Source organism: Dermacentor variabilis, chromosome 1 (assembly GCF_050947875.1).
Source record: "Dermacentor variabilis isolate Ectoservices chromosome 1, ASM5094787v1, whole genome shotgun sequence".
NCBI classification, from domain to species: Eukaryota; Metazoa; Arthropoda; class Arachnida; order Ixodida; family Ixodidae; genus Dermacentor; species Dermacentor variabilis.
In genome coordinates, this window is record NC_134568.1 from 107312132 (window position 1) to 107329381 (window position 17250).

General features: G+C 48.5%; 1 protein-coding gene across 4 annotated transcripts in view; it reads left to right on the top strand.

The window, feature by feature from the left end:
- The window catches only part of Vav (Vav guanine nucleotide exchange factor), a 312152-nt gene that overhangs the window by 135421 nt on the left and 159481 nt on the right, over positions 1-17250 (top strand). The window lies entirely within an intron of this gene.

Sequence of the window (17250 nt, forward strand, 5' to 3'; positions counted from 1 at the left end):
GGGGGGGAATGCTGTGTTGGAGGACGATTCTGCATGCTTACCGTGTTAGTTCTTGTTGTTGTTTCTTTTTCCTTCATTCCAAAAGGCTGCTTAGCTTGTTTTGTTATTACTTTATAGTGAAATTCCACCAAGCTTGCCTGTTTACTGGTCTTTTGGTTTACTGTTCTTCAAGAAACAATGAAGAATATGGCTTAGTTATTTCAAGGGAGATGGGGAGGAGGTGAACACACTAAAGAACACTGAACGAATGTAAAGTCCTTGTTTATAGTTTCTGCGCCTTGTAAGTTGTCTAGATTTTGCAGGCCCGTGTAATGGAAAATGGGAAAACAAAAGCCTGTTGTGAAAAGGAACATGGAAGATGTATTATTATTATTATTATTATTATTATTATTATTATTATTGTTGTTGTTGTTGTTGTTGTTGTTGTTGTTGTTGTTGTTGTTGTGTTCTCTAGAAGTAATTTATGACATTACGTTAAGCTGTGGCATGGGGTACATCGGCCAGACTGACCAATGCATAAATGATCGCTTACGACGGACCCGCCGTTATTGCTTAGTGGCGGCTTTGGTGTTGCGCTGCAAGTCGCGGGATCAAATCCCGGTCACGTCACCCGCATTTCGAAGAGGGCAAAAATGGCCGTGTAGTTAGATTTAGGTGCATGTTAAAGAACCCCAGGTGGACAAAATTAATCCGGAGTCTCCCACTGCGGCGTGCCTCGTAATTAGGTGGTTATTTTGGCAGGTAAGACTCCATTTTTTTTAATTAATCGCTCACGAGAGCACGCGCTGTCTGTGAGGAACGGAAATGGCTCGCACCTTCCTCATCATTGTAGGTCATGCACGTGTGAACCAACGCTATCAGCGGCACGAAAACGAATTTGCGATGGACTTGCGCGTGAGCTGGCTATCGCCTATTTTATCAAGAAAAAAGGTGATTCATGTGCAGGTTAGTCATGTATTGTGCCACACAGTAACGAATTTAGCTTCTTGGGAGATCGTTTCTGTGTACACCTTGGTGGCTGCGCTTCATTCTTGTCTCTGTGCGCATGTGCTGTATACGCGTATATATACTATGCTGGAATTAGTTGGAAGTGTGCGCCTGTCCACGAGGTGCTCTCTCGTCCTTGTTTTGTCGCTGTGCCACAATACTGGTTGAAGAAAAACCTAATGTTTGAAACATTGGTTTATGACTACTGGCCACAGTGGTTCCGCTCGATAAGAGCATATGAAACCAAAGCCACCAAAGCTGCTAAATACGTAAGCCGAGTGACCAAGTCAAAGTGTGGCTGTTAGCGCTTATAGCTGCGCGCACCTCGCCCCTGGCGGCAGCCACATCCTGTAGTTGAGCGCGGCGCAGGCGCGCATATTTACTGCGCCGCATCACTCCGTGCCCGTCGCTATTCCGCAGAGCCTGGAACCCCGGCGAAGCCTTACGAAGTGGCATCCACGCCTTCCGTGCTACAAACGTCGTTGGGCTGTCGTCGCCGTATTGCGAGGAATCGCGCAAATAAAACACGTGCTGAGGTGTACCCCCCCGGGTCCGTGTTTTATTTGCGCTGTGTATTCCTCGCAATATGTATCAACAAGGCCGAGCCCATCGCGTTGTCTCATCAGCCTTTCACACCGTCGAGCGTTTTTCGCTTCATCCGTTTTCACTCGGTACCGTCACCTGCAACTGGTTCTGGGTCGCTTCGCGATTCCCGACGCCGTTTGCGCAACCCACACCTCTCGCCCCTCGGCAGCTCCACTCGGGTACCGCACCGGCTACGCGCTCCCTGACGCCGCCGTACGATGACAGGCCGCGGAGCTCTCGGCGGAATTGCGGAGGCGTGTACCTCCGCGTGTTACACCTCCAGCTGCCGTTGCGCGCATTGCGTTTACATCACATGTTCTGTATGCGCTCCCCTATACGCCCGCCGTGGTTGCTTAGTGGCTGTGGTGTTGGGCTGCTAAGCACGAGGTCGCGGGATCGAATCCCGGCCATGGCGGCCGCATTTCGATGGAGGCGATGTGCGAAAAAAAAAAAAAACCTGCACTTAGCTTTAGGTGCACATGAAAGAACCCCAGGTGGTCAGAATTTCCGGGGTCCCGCACTACGGCGTGCCTCATAATCAGAAAGGGGTTTTGGCACGTAAAACCCCATAATTTAATTTTTTTGCGCCCCCCTCTTTGAAGATGCCGCAGTAATCGGAAGGCGTGAATGATCATACCAGTGTCGTAATCGAAACCGCGGCTGTTACGACAGATGGGGCCGGTTAGTAAGCATTCTATTTAGCACTTCCACATGAAGAGCTGTCGCTCTTACGATGCGTCGGAAATGGTTCGCCTACTTAGATTGTAACCATGGTCTTGATGTAGCTCCGTTTTTGCTGTTAGCTGTATATGTCGCTCCTGTCATTTCTTTGTCCTAACATCAGCGCTGTGAAATCGGGGGGCATAATGGGGACGCATGTGATTTTATTACGCTTTTTTTTAAACGAAAATGAGAGATCTTGTCACCTTATAATGGCGGCTTCACCTTTTCACACGATAATTAAAATAAGAAGTCGAAACCTCAGTAGTCACGAAAGCCAAGAATGTAAAGGAACTCAGAGAGTAAACGAGTTTCCAATATAGTCCGAGACGCACTTGAGCACGTACGCACAAGGAGACGAAGACTAGTCGCACAATAGTCTATACTGAGTCCCGAAGAGTTAGACAGGCACGCGAGGCCGCGTTGCGATTCGAAATGAACAGGCCCGTATAGGTAAGGAAAATACACAGATTAGTAATATGGGCGCACGATGACAACAGTCAAAAGGTGTCTGCGTTACGCATGCCGTAAACATTGCTGCGTGCAGTGTCACAAAGCAATTTCCGTAACTCAAAAATACATTGTCTCAAACTATGTGCAAGACACGTATGTCATTGAGGCACCTATTACATGCTTGGTATACCCTATGTCCTCGAAGTGCGTTGAGATGCTTTACGATGGGGGCGAAATTCAGAAAGCTCATGTGCTTAGATTTATGTACACACCAAAAAACCCCATGTGGTTCAAATTAACCGGGAGTCCACCACTGTGCATGCCGTCGCTCATGAGTGACTGCGCAGTTTCTGGACAACCCCGCAATTCTTGCTCTTTTTTTCTGCTGCAGTGCATGTTTTTGGTGGTCATGGGCCGAGCAGTTTCTGCGATTCTTCCGCGCAAACTTGGGCGCGGCTGCATTGGCCATTATTTGGCATGCAGCACGATCGCATGATAGCACACGTGTGTGGCATCGTCAGGCATGCGTCATGGCATATCCGTGTGGCAGGCGGAAGCGCATGCAAGTTTCCGCTGTTTGTCGACGCGTGAAGCGTTCGCCTGGTCGAAGCAGTGTCTGTAAGCGCACCTTCTATTATAGGACAGATGATATGAAACGCTTGCGATTTGTCCAATTTAGATCTGAAGCGAGTCCAAGAGACGGCTATCACCCGTTAGTTCTGTCGCACGGAAGTGCGAAAAAAGGTGTCGAATTTTTAGGTGCATTCCCTGCCATTTTTATTCCTCTGTTATTCTTTTTCCCCACGTAGGGTAGCAAATCAGAAGATCGTCTGGTTGGCCTCCCTGCTATTTGTTCTTTCTGCGTTCTCTATATGTCGAATCATTCCAGGACTCTGGGACTTGGTCGATATATTGTGTGTTCCCGCAAGCTTGGTGCTGTGGCCGTATTTCCATCATTGCGGCTCTAACCTCGTCCGCGTCTGAGCCGACAGTCCACGTGCATGTATTTGTGCCAAGCCCTGCAGCGTGGCACGATGAGCGACGTCCCAACTCGCGAGTGCAGCTTAACACCGCCACAACGACATTGTACGCATGTGTTTGGTCGGTTTGCGAGTATTAGGCGCAGTGTAAGGAATACGCAGCCAGTGCAGCAGAAAATTACGATATCTAGCATTCGTCCCTGGCATCGCCGAGAGCGGCAGGACACCCTCTGATGAACCAGAGCTGGCGATGTATGAGTGTACAGCTGCCTGTCGCGCCTCTGGGAATTCCACTCCCCGTTGATCGTACGCGCGAAGTACAGCGAAGGGACACGCGGCGCGCAAGAATAGCTCGCCGAGGGCACACTCCGTGGGACTCCCGCTGAGCCGGCGGCGCGTAGCAACCCGTTCCATTCGGCGCTCCTGAGCCCCAGGGCCGCAGTCGCGTGTGCCTTCCTCTCTCGGTTCAGCCGGGCACGTCACCGGACTTGGCCGCGCAGGCCCACTACGTGCGAGCCAGCGCTGTCTGATAACTGTCTGCATGTGCGCTGCACGGATCCGCTCGATCACCGTCACCCACGTGCAGCATTTCCGTTGCTGCACTGCGCCGTCCTCGTTCGTTCTGCTTTCGCGTGCCAATGACGTTGCCGAATCGCCGGACCATGGGCTGGGTGAGCTGTGATGCGGCGCACGTCCAGCCTGGCGACTGCCTGCGTCATCGCTGTTTGCGCTGAACGGCCCTTTCCTGAGCGGACGTTGCATCGTACAGGCTCAGTGAAAACCCACCATGCCAGAAACTGCGCCGTGATAGTGAAAGTGCCTAGTGCAAGTCCACCGTCGCAAGCCCTGGCAGCTTCCGAACCACCAGCCTAACGGTCTTAGCGCGGCGTGGACCCCGCGCATGGAGTGGGCCGGTGACGTGAGCAGCCGTGGTGGTACCCACGACAGCTGCCATGAATCGCTACTCGGCGGACTGTGCCGGTCTTGTTGGCGCTATGGCGCCCGTGATGTGCGAGTTGGCACTGCGAGTCAGGTAAATGCACGCCTACGCTGCTGCATACCGTTAATAGAGACGCATGTCATTATGGTCTCGCCTTCTGTCTCGTGATTAGAGAAAACCTTTCATTATTTTACCGCTTCTGCCTGCTAACGAGTAATTGTGCGCCTTCGCGGGGTTCGTATACCACGATCCACCGCGGTGGCTATGGCATTCTGCTGTTGCAGCACGAGGTTGCAGCATCGAATCGCCAATTGCGACCACCGCATGTTGATGGTATCGGGGTGGTAACGCTCGTGTGCGCTACTACATAGTTTGCGTAAGCGTACATTGAACAGCAAGTCGCCAAAACTAAGCCAGATCTTTCCACTATAAGGTATTCCTTCGTAGCCCATAGTGCCGTATTGTAGTACGTCAAACCCGCGCATATTAAGAAGCTGCAAAAGCGTCAGACGCAGCAGGTAAAGAGCATCTCGTTCTGCATACGCTGCTCGAAGGCACTGTTAATCCCGCTGCTTCGAGATCGTGCTCCGGCGTGCGTTTCTGTTTGATTGCATTTTCGGCTCGTTAAACAGCGTTGGTCTCTCCCCGCATCCGTACCGTAAGGACTGCAGATTGCAGCGCTTCTAGGATAATATTAAAACGCCGCGGCCTTGCGCCGTCAATATAGCGATCGGCCCATCAAGGTGAACAAATTGCGCTTTCATCAAGTGGCCGTGGCAGAGGCCGTATTCCGCCTTCACCTAGCCAGCCGAGCTCTGGACATCGTCCTCGAGCATTCTGCGCAGTCGTTTATTTGATACACTAAGTATTCCGGAGTTTTACGTGCCTAAACTACGATATGATTATGAGGCACGCTGTATTAGGGGCTGCGGATTAATTTCTGGCCACCTGGGGTTCTTTAGCGTGCACCTAGATCTCAGTACGCGAGCGTTTCTGCATTTCGCCCCCATCGATATGCTGGCGGGATGGGAGCCGCGACTTCGAGCTCTGCAGCTCAACAGCATAGCCACTGGGCTACAACGGGCTATTTTAGAGACCGTGAAAGCGTGCAAATGTAGTGCATCAGTGTTGCCGAACAATCCGCCATTTGCGCACTTTTTGAGATTCTAAATTGTTCCCTCACACGCATTGAAAATATCGCCTGTGAACGTTGTTTGAAGCCGATAAGCGCACGAGGAACCTTCGAACTGTCTTTGCTCCCGTGTGGTGTAATTTGTACGCGCCGCCGTTTTGTGTTTCTTGTAAGGCTGCATTGCATTGTGATGCCTAGTCGTCTAGGTGCCATTTATATACGCCGTTCTCGATACCGAACAGCTCAAAGATGAAGCATTAAAGAAATAGCGCCGCGCTTGGAGAAGATTTTAAACAGCGTGCCAATGCAATCGAAGTGACAGCTGCTGTATGTGGTACAAGGCATATGAAACGCGTAATGGGGCAGTCATTGCCGGTGCATCTTTGCTGAAAACGCAGACCACGTGCGCTGCGGTACACTTCGTTGCATGTCTTTGGCAGCTACGCTCTTTCTGACAATAATGCAAGATTGTATAGTGAAAGATAGAGCTGGCGCCAGCACATTGGGAGCTCAATCATGCGAGTGCGGTGTCCCCAACGTCCCTTCTCGTCAGGGCGTCGTATGTGCAGTCCTCGTGCGCCTTCTCAAGGGCGCACCAGACCACGTATCCAGCGCCACATCATTTTTAAGCCTTACGTAATCATTGCTGCCAGAAAGAAGAAAAAAAAATCATTCACATTTTCGCCAAGCAAGTCGGCCGAATGAAATCTGACTCGTCTTCCCGAAATTACGTGGCACGAAATCCCACGTAATATGCTGCGGCCACTGGCATTTCGTGCCACCATCAGTCGCAGTGTCGTTGATGTTTCGTTTTTTTTTCTCTACTTCCTGGTACTCATCTTACAATATTCCAGATTTTACGGCCGGGGCTACTTCACGTGTTGCGTCTTGTGTAAGCAAACAATTAAAAAAGAAAACGGCTTCGCACTTCTGAACGATAGAGTGGGCAAAGAGCTCAACAATCTTTGAAAGTTCTTCGGCTATGGCTTCCTTGATGTTTTTTTTTTTCGACTTTCACAACCTTCGTATTGCTTTCAAGTGGCTGCCTGAAACCTACTCGCGCCGTACCTTCTGGTTCGCTCCGCCTGCCATGTCATCGTTGCGCCTCATTCGTCGCACGACCGTCACTTCGCACAACTGGATATCGCAGTCGCCAGCGTTAAGCTGCGCGCGCACCGTGCGCCGCGTCGCATTCATTTACAACAGTTCTTGCCAGCCGTGGTTTCTAACGTTCACGGTGGATGGATGGAGTAACTTTATAGAAAGGTCCTGCGAGCTACGGGGCGCAAGGTCCCATAGAGCGGGCTACTCCCACGTTGGGACCGGGAGTTGTAACTCCCTGGCCGCATCGTGGGCTCGCTGGACGGCCCAGAGCTGCTCCGCCAGGTCCGTGCTGCGTAATGCGTCTTGTAGCCTGGCGGAGTCTTGATCCTTGTTTGCGTGGGTCCGACCTCACGGTGGCATACACGCATAAATACTTCAGGGGTATTTAGTTGTCGCCTGTGAGACAAAATGATGAGAAGCAGGCTTCTCCTCATATGACCTCTGACTGCGGTGAAGCCAATTTTCAAGCAGTTTGCCACTGAGGTGCAGACGCTTTCGTAACCATTTTGTGGTTCGCATATGACTCGCCGAGGTGGATCAGTGACTAGCATTGCACTGCTGACAACGAGGTCGCGAGTTCGATTCCTTGTCCAGAAGGACGGAGAATCGCGCTAGTTGGTTCCTGGCTGCAACAGCGCGACTAAAGACATCGAAGACGGGGTAAGCGAAGTGAACTCGTCTATGGCAAACGCGGGACAAATCAAATTTGTCGAAATTTCTTTCGTTTCTGTGAATCCCAGGAGCAAAAGTTAAATGAGGCAAGATACTGGCATGTGCAGCCGAGGTTGGCCGAAGCAGCGTTCAGCTCTCGAGCTTCGCGCAGATTCGCCAAAGCCAGGGTCAGGGCGTGAGCTTTGCTTATCGGTCATGTGGTTAAAATTGCTTACTTACTGGGCGTGAATAGAACAGATAAGACCATTCCGAAGTCCTGTACCGGAGGTTCTTGCACTTTCATATAACTTCGTCACACCCGCCCTGTCAACCCAAATTGTTAATGATAAATTAGTCTATTAGCCTAGTGATAGTTTCTCAATAACCCTTTATCACAATAATGATTCGAGGTGCCGGTGCATGATTGCCACCTACTCTAGCCTCCGTGAAATTTGTTGCTTCAGAAAAGAAATCTGAATAAGGGTGCCGTTGACCTTGATAACTACCCTCGCCGTTGAGCAATGAAGCGGATACCTTAGTCTACGTCGCATGTTTCTATCAGTGACAAAACATAGCAACATAATTTTGCAGGAAGCTGATCACGAGAGATGAACCTCAAGTAGTTTTACAGAAATTTAAATGTTTTTTTTATTTAAAGGATAACAATAGGCGATATTCTGGCTTCTCGCCCATTGTTTCTCTAGTCCCAAGAAAATTAGGAGTTCGTGAACGCACTGTTTTGTAAGTTGTCTAGCACGTATCAAACAATGGAGCAAGGTATTTTTCTAGTGAAACCCGTCTTGTCTAGTAAAGAGGAAAATGTGCATTTTTGTTTATGTCGTGCTACGACTAATTAAACTCAATGTACCTGAATTCCGTTATAACGGTTGTATAGATATAAAAGTGAAACGTTTAGCGTGTAGAAAACTGTATCCTCTGTACCACCCGCTTTTAATGTTTGCGAATCGATAACAAGATTTTTCCACCTTGTCTAAGTTAAAGAAAAAAGATTCCGTGTGAAACAAATACGTATGTGGGAAAAATAGTCTCGGTTCCATTGTGTGCAAGGATTTTGCTTCATAATATAAAAAATTGCACTTAAACTAAAACATACTTCGGACCCATTTTGCGACGGTCCTTATCTGAGCAAACCCAGCTGGCTCGTCCACTGCAGTGGTGTCGTAGTGCTTTACCACTAGGCTGGTGCGTCGGTGGTATAAACGGGAAGCATTTCGGATAGCAGGCGTAATTAGAGAGTAGTGCCAGAACTAGTTTCCCCAGACCAGCTTTAAACTGCTCGCTGTGCGTGCTCTCGCGTTCTTTCTACATCTCACCGCACCGTGGAAAAAATACGGATAGAGGAGCCCTGAAAACCCAAGCTCAACACATTTCGTGACTTACAAAAGGCAAGAAAGGACACAATCAGTCACTTTTCTTTACTACCACAAAAACAATGAGCTCGGAATGCAACGTGAATGTAACTTCGATTTTATTATTAAAATTAGATTATAGCGATGATCATACAGGGTTCTAAAAAAAAAATAGGCTGAAGCTTTCCGCTTAAAATAACACTGCAACATGTTTTTGCAGTACTATATTTATGTTATGCGAGGGAATTCTGTGAACATTTAACAAAAAAAATTAACGAATATTAGCATTCTTAAAACGCCCCTAAAATTGTGCAATTTTCGCTACTTAAGCAATATTGGCGCTTTTTTTTTTTGTGACGAAATATATAGGTAATGCAGCTGCGTATTGTTCGTGTTAAATTGCAAGAACCTATTTGAAGATTTGTCTGAACATAATTCAGGCTCGTCGCCTTAGCTGAAATATACCCGCCGTGGTTGCTCAGTGGCTATGGTGTTGGGCTGCTGAGCACGAGGTCGCGGGATCGAATCCCGGCCACGGCGGCTGCATTTCGATGGGGGCGAAATGCGAAAACACCCGTGTGCTTAGATTTAGGTGCACGTTAAAGAACCCCAGGTGGTCAAAATTTCCGGAGTCCTCCACTACGGCGTGCCTCATAATCAGAAAGTGGTTTTGGCACGTGAAACCCCAAATATTATTATTATTAGCTGAAATATCCCCACAAAGCCTCTGATTTCGCGGTCAGTGAGAGGCACTTGTCCAAAAAGCAGTATGGCAATATTTCAAAAATATAGTGTGGGTGGCATCATCCTAAGCATCTTACCTCTTAAAAGCCACCCCCATGCACCCGACAGTGCTTGTACAGGGTGTTCAGAATTAAGCTTTATTGTTTTCTTAAAGTTAGGCACTGGGAGGCACGCGAAGGCCACCTCTGCAAATAAGTTTTGGCCAGGGGAACACAAAGTGAGCTGATAATTATCGCTGTCAGCATCCCAATTAATTAAAATTGAATAATTAACTTTTTGTTGACTGCAGTAAGTTGGCATGTTTGTATTCAAAATTTAGAGGTAGTCGTGTTTCTACGCAGTATCAGTCGGAAGAATTCTTCTAGCGTGTCTGTTCTCCGAGGTATTCGACTCCAATTTTTAATTGTCATTCGCATGATTACGCATGCAAGAGAGTTAGGATCTGCGCAAAGCTCCTCCCTGGTGTGACACGGCTGTTACGTGCGGCGTTTAGTCTGACAACGAGGCGGAGGCATTGCCAAAGATGATAACCTTCCCTTCTCGGCTGGCGAAATTAAAAAAAAAAAAATCGAAGAACCCGGAACCGCTGTCGTAACACGCGACCGCGCAGCCTGTAACGATGGCGGCAGCTGCCATGCCGAGGTAATGGCGCGAGCGTAGAAGCCGGAGGGCAGTGCGCGTGCGTAATGGTGACTAGACGAGCGGGCATGGTCCTTGCCTGGGCTACGCAAATAAAGCGACTGCTGATTTCCAAGTATTGTAAGTTTTATTGAAATCAAGAACAACTACACGGTACACCGCGCTGTCGTATCTTGAATTTGCTAGCCGAGGGGGGAAGGGGAACAGTAATCATCTTAGCCTATGCCTCCGCCTCGTTGTCAGACTAAACGCGACACGCAACAGCCTCGTCACATCAGGGAGGAGCTTTGCGCCGATCCTAACTCTCTTGCATGCGTAATCATGCGAATGACGATTAAAATTTGAAGTCGGATATCTCGAAGCACAGACACGCTATAGAAGAACCCTTCCAACTGATACTGTGTAGAAACACGACTGCCTCTAACTTTTCAGTACAAACATACCCATTTCTGCAGTAGACAAAACGTTAGTTATTCAATGTTAGTGAATTGGGCTGCTGACAGCGATAATTATCAGCACACGCGTGGTCTTCGCGTTCCTCCCAGCGCCTAATTTTAAGAAAACCATAAAACTTAATTTTGACCATCCGGTGTATCGACCGTTTGTAAAAGCGCTTTGCCATTATGTTGACTTTTTTTTTATTTATCCGAACCGTAAACATTTGTTGAGTGACGCGGTGGGGTTAGGTTCAATCTGCAAGCACAGCATAGCCCATCGTCATGACAGTGTGTTCGTTCAGACAGGCTCACTTGATGTATTGTAGGGCCCAGAGGGCATTACATAAAGGGGGGCAGGGCGTACAAGCGTGTAATACAAGCATTTCACAAACAAAATTAAAGAGTAAGAGGAAACAATACAGCTGATGTGTAAATTCAATAAACACAGCATGGACTGTTGCAGCGGAATGTTGCAACAAAGTATTCACGCGTATGATAAAAAAAAGCAAAAGGTAATATCCTCAGGAGAGAAAAGGGAAGAAAACGTTTAGGCGAACGCAAGTACATAGGAATATATATGCATACTTTCCACATTCAAAAATTTAAGGGATTTGCGTTTGATGTAAGCATGTTTACGTAACTTAAAGCGGCTGCTGCCTAACTGTTCAATGCGAGCAGACCACTGGCTGCTTATCGTTGGCAGGCTACGTTTCGCCTGGAACTCTGCGTGACGCCCTGGAGTCAGGCTATAGATCAGGATCGACGCGCTCGTTTCAATCATGTGCCCAGTTGTTGGGCGTGCAGCCGATCTGCAGAAGGTTAGCGGGGAAAAAATATGTGCCGGGGTCGATCAGGTTAAGCAGTGCGCGACTAACCGATGAGGCTGTCGTGGTGCAGGCATGTCGATGCCGCAGGATATGTGTTCGCATCGCTAATTCGCGCGTTCTTGTTCTTGCCCGTGCTTTTGCTCGAAGCATCGTCGGCGCGGCGTTGACATCATAAACTTTGCTTGACGCAGGCCACGTGCATTACTTGCGTGGCTAATCGTATCGAATAAAAACCACCGCACAAGCACTCCGTACACATGGTTAACCAGCCAGGCTGAAATGTGTGACCCCGGTGCTTATCAGCGGGTTAATCCCGGCGGTTCATTAAACGGCGGCTTGGTAGGCTGCCGGATCCTCGGTACGCAGTTGCTGCTTGCGCTCGGCTGCACGAGCCTGTTCTTGTGCCCCGACTGCACGGCGTAGGCGAGCTCGTTCCCGGTTCTACTCGCGGCTTTGCTGATCGAAAGCTGCCTGCTCAGTAGTACGTAAGACACCTGGCATACCCATTTCGGAGCCGGAAAGAAACTGCTGCGCGCGCACGTGGCTGCGACGGAGAGCAACGGCGTCACCACCAGCGCAGCTAATCCAACACCACCTAGATAGCACAAGGCCTTTTCACGCCGATCCGTGACGTCATGTTACCTGGCCCGGCTGCCATAGAATCCAATGGGGATTCTCCCGAGTAGGCAACAGTGATTTTGACGTCACCGCTTTCATCACGCCAGCCTTGTCAATGGAAATTTCTGGCCAGGTGGCGTGACGTCATGAACCGGAGTAAACAGGCCTTGTGTTATCTAGGTGGCGTTGGCTGACCGCGCGCTTCTCATTCGCTCTCTTTTCCTTTTTCGCGCATGCGCATGGGGTTGCGCCGGAGGAGTTTTCGGCGTACAGGCGACCGACAGACGGACGGACGGACTAATTCGCTAGCCATATACAGCTTCGCTGTAAGAAATTACGTGACCTGCCTGGTTTTTCGTATAGACTTGTCGACAAGCGCGCTCCTGCGGCAGCTCTCACGCGCACATGGCCACGTGAAAGATAAGTGCACGAATGGGAAGCAGTGCACTCTGTGTGCCAAGCGCACGCCTGTAATGTTTGTGTGCTGGACTGAACCTCGCTGCATAGGCTCACACATGTATCTTGTGAAGACACATCGGCGCATATTGGCATGTGAGGTTCATGACTAACAGTTGGAAGCGGTGTCAAAGCTCGGCTTTTAGCTGCTCTAAGTGACAGCAGTATCGCCCTCACGCGCGAGCGCTGCCGTATACATACTATGGGACAGAACTATAGCACCGTTAGCTCACCAAGTCTCGACAGCTGCGCGCACGTGCGACCTTGCACACTCTCATTTACCAAAGTGATGTTTCTATACCTCGTATTTCTTATAAGCTTGCGATTTCGTGCGCACTGACACGCTCGCGCACATTGCCTTCTTGGTGAGTCACCTCCTCTGTTTTCCGTGTCAGGTATGTGTGTGTTTCTAACCTCCTTCATAAGCCGATCCCGAAGGTATTGCAGTCCAAACATGTGCGCCGATCCCAAATCGCTCATGAAGACATTAGGCAGTTCTAGATTTTACTACGCAAACGGGTTCGGGCACCCAAAGGGACCTTTGCGTACGCAAAATCTGAACTCACTGTTGTCTTTGATCAACGTCAGCTAGATGTTGAATCGCTTTCCAACTTTTTTGTTAAATGCCTCCAAAGTGGATCAAGCCCGGCTATAAGTAAATGCGTGACCGATGTTGGGATCAAACCTCTGTCTTTCGGCACGGCAGCCCAATGCTCTAAAACCATTAGGCCGCGATCGCACACGTATGCATCTCTTGTGCCAACGTCGCTCTTTGAAACGTCTGGCGCGTGCGTCCTGGACCCGTTATTCGCAATATTCCCCCGCAACATCTCTAGCGCTTCGATAGGCTGTGTTAGATTGCGCTGCCTGCGGGATCGGCCCACGTTTCCTGTTGGATACATTCAAAGTGGGCCAAGTCCGCCTATACTGTTATTGCATTAAAAGTGCGTTGTTGCGTGACTGGTGACGCTCAGGAAATGTCCCCCTGTAAAGCAAGAGAGCGTTTTCGCCGTGCGGAAACTCGCTCTTGAAGGCGCTGTTGTGTGTGTGCAGCGCGTGCTTCGTGTGATATCAGCAATCGCGTCAAAGTGCTTGTGGCACACACGTTCCAGGGCGGATGCTGCCGACGGCATTGTCCAATTTAAAAATATAAAATAAAAAAAAGATATCGTCAGCGGCATATGTGCTGCGCTTTCTTTTCTTAATGTAAATTTTTTTTCTTTATCTAGCATGCGCCCATTTGTTCATTGCCAAAATACTATTACTGGCAAAATCAAGTTACCCACACTTTATTTCAAGTATAATCGAATATACACAGGGTGTCCCAGGTGTCCCGCACCAATCTTTTAAAACAACGTTTTCTTCTTTTTATATATAAAACCAACTGTATTTTGTTAGCCGCAACCCGAAGGAGCGTCCAGCATTTTTCGTATCGTTCATAATTAATTACTTTGTAAGAATTAATTCGCTATATTTTTTATTATTACATAACAAATATATCAACACTGTTTTGGTGTTTTTTTAAACTCCTATTTCAGTTGTTTGTAGCCCAATATCTCCTGCGTCTTTTTTTCGCGTTTGAAAGAAGGCTTGTCAAAAACAAAAAGAAGAAAGAAACCACCCCGTCTTCCGCCTTTTTGGTCTCAAACTATGAACAAGCTAAACCCGCTTCATGAGTGACCCGGCTGTTGAGCCACTTCGACGGAGCGTTTATCTTGGCATGGCAGCAAAGTTGTTTCTGTTGGCGTGCCTCGCGCCTGAGCCTCGCACGACCGTTTGTGACGCCGGTAAGCAGACCGTCAAGGTTATTCAAAACCTTTAGCGCAAGTTATCGCTTTTCCGTGTCCCGCCAAACCCGAACATGGACATAAATGTATACCAACCACCTCGAAGAAATTCCAGCTTTCTTAGTTAAGACCAAAGTGGTCTAATCCGCGGCCAGATTTAGTTCGTTCGCCACGTGTTTGAGAGCAGCACTGCTGCAGCGCGCAAGCGGGGTGCAGGGTCGGCTTTTAATTATATTTGGAGCGCTTTCTTTGAAACGCTGAGAGAAAGTCACTCAAGAGATAGCGCGATTAACACAATTGAAATTGATGTTCTAAAGCAATGTTGGCTTATTTGATGTAAGTGTAATAAACAAATTGTTATTTAATCATTATAGTTTAATCAGTTCGGAAGAATACAAGAAATACCGGACGCTTCTTGAGGTTGGCTCAGTTGGTTTCATCCGCATAGCAGGTTTCTTTCCTTCTTTTATTTACTTGGTGCAGGATATAACTGGGACACCTTGTATGTATGATGTAAGCGCAGGTACACATACAAAATTAAACATCTAATTTGAAGTTTCGGCTTTGAACCGGCCCTTTATATATAATGTCGAAGTAATCAGCGTAGTTCCTGCACGTGTGATGAGCGCATGCTCATTTTAGCGCGCGAACACGAGCCTCTGCGAAATGAAGTGCGGATCGACGCCTCCTATATATAGAACAGGTGGAACTGCAACTGCTTACATTTTGGTACTTAATTTTGGTACTTCAGAAAGTCTATAGGGGTCGGTGTAGATACCCCCGCAATCTCGAAGCAGACAAGCGCCGATAGCTGCAACGCCGAGGCAGTGGACGTCACAGCAACTCCAGTAAGGGTCGCAGTGCCATTTGGTTTGAACTGGTACTTTTCTTGGGCACCCTTCCTTAGCTATATTTCGAGAATATTTCCTTGCTATTTAATCGCATATTAGAGTTCCGTCATAATGTCCTCAGCATGCCCTTGATATCTATTGTCTACGCTCTCCAAGGCAGATAAGGCTCTTACGGTTGTTCAGAAGGCTTCGTGCAAACGCAGTGTAGTTATTTTCATACGAAGAAAATACTTGAACTATAGTGATTTTGACTGAGTTGGCTAATTTACGTGGCAGGGCATAGTTATCTGACCCACTCCACTCAATCAACTTAAGGTTGATTCCACGATGTAGGAGCGGCTGTCTTGATTACCGTGTTTCCGTATTCGGCTGCACTTCCCTCGTAGTATACAGGGTGCCCCAACTATTGTGCTCCGTGCTTTTAAAAAAATATGATTTATTTTACGTGAAGAAAACCAAGTACGTATTGTATTGCTGCCGGTTGAGTTGTGCACCTGCCAGTAATTTTTGATGATAACGTTTGATTACTTAATTATAATTAATTATCTACATCTTGAATTCCATGTATAACGGTCGAGGTGTCAATGGAGTTGTAGACAAGTATAGGAAAAACTGAACTGCGACGTTTTCAGCCGGATATCTATACGAGCACTTGCTTATTATTATTGTTTTACTGCTGACGATGAACGTCTGCGAAATGTCTGCGAATGTCTGGGCGCATCAAAGCGCCCTAGCCCGCACCATAAATCAGCGGCCCTAAAGAGGCTCGCATAACTGGCTCAAACAGGCTCAAAATTACTGGCTGATGCTTGGCTCGACAGCGACTAGTATGCTTTTCATAAAGCTCGATGCACGATAGTTGTGACATCCTGCATACGACTAGGTGACTGATACTATATTTATCAAATGTAGAAACAGCCATATATTGGCGAAATGGAAACATGTGCCGGGAGGTGATTGAGGAACAATGGAAGGCGACGCCTCAGTCTGGCACCGGTGTAAGCGTCTCCCTTCCGTCGCTCTCCCGTCACCTCTCGTGCGTACTATAATTTTAGAGACGTTATAGGGAGCGTATTTCACTGTCTTAGCCGTTAGTACCGCCGCTCGTCGTCCAGAGCTGTAATCGCGTTCCGGCCTAAGTTATCCCTCGGTTGAATCCGCTCCGGGCCTTACTTTTAGTTTTTACTTTTCCGGGCTGGGCGCCACATTCGGAGGCGCTCGTGAGTTTGACTAGCTGTTCAATTTAAAAAATCTGCTATCCGAGCGGCACTTGACACGTGGTCAGAATGATCCAGATACCGGTCTCGAGAAAAGACGCGTTGACTCTGTTATCCACAGTTACTTGGCGTTCGCATCGGCCTCTCTGGTGGGACGCAAACCATCAGTACGGGTCTTTCTCGATTCGTCTTGGCTTTCATATGCCGCGTGGCCTAATAGGCAAAATAGGCAAACACCTTCCACCACATCAGACCAAACGTGTTCTACGGGAACTACTTCAGGAGGGTTCGCTATTGTGCAAAAGGCTATTGACAGACTCGCCATTATGCACTGTATGTAACACTTCTGAGGACCTGCAACATGCACTCTGCTTCCGCTATAGTTGTCAGAGTGATAAACTCCGAAAGCCGCACTACACTTGCCGTGCGACTCGAGCTTGGAGATGCAGCGAATTCTCAGCCCGTTAAAGAATCACCTGCGCGCTGCGCAGATGGGGCTGGTGCGCAGGTGACACTCCAGGCGAATTTTCCCCGTCGTTCTAGCCTTTAGGTTAAATGCGGTAAGATCGCGCCCCGCGCGCCGTTTGCTTTGGGTACCAGGAAAAGTCGGAAACGCTAGGGAAATGTTGATGTCACGTGATGAAACGCGCGTTATGACGGTGTGGTCGGAGATGCCCGTCTCCTCCTTTACCGGTGTTGTGGTTGGGGTCGGGCATGAAATAGATGGTAGCTGGCCCATGCCATCGTCCAAC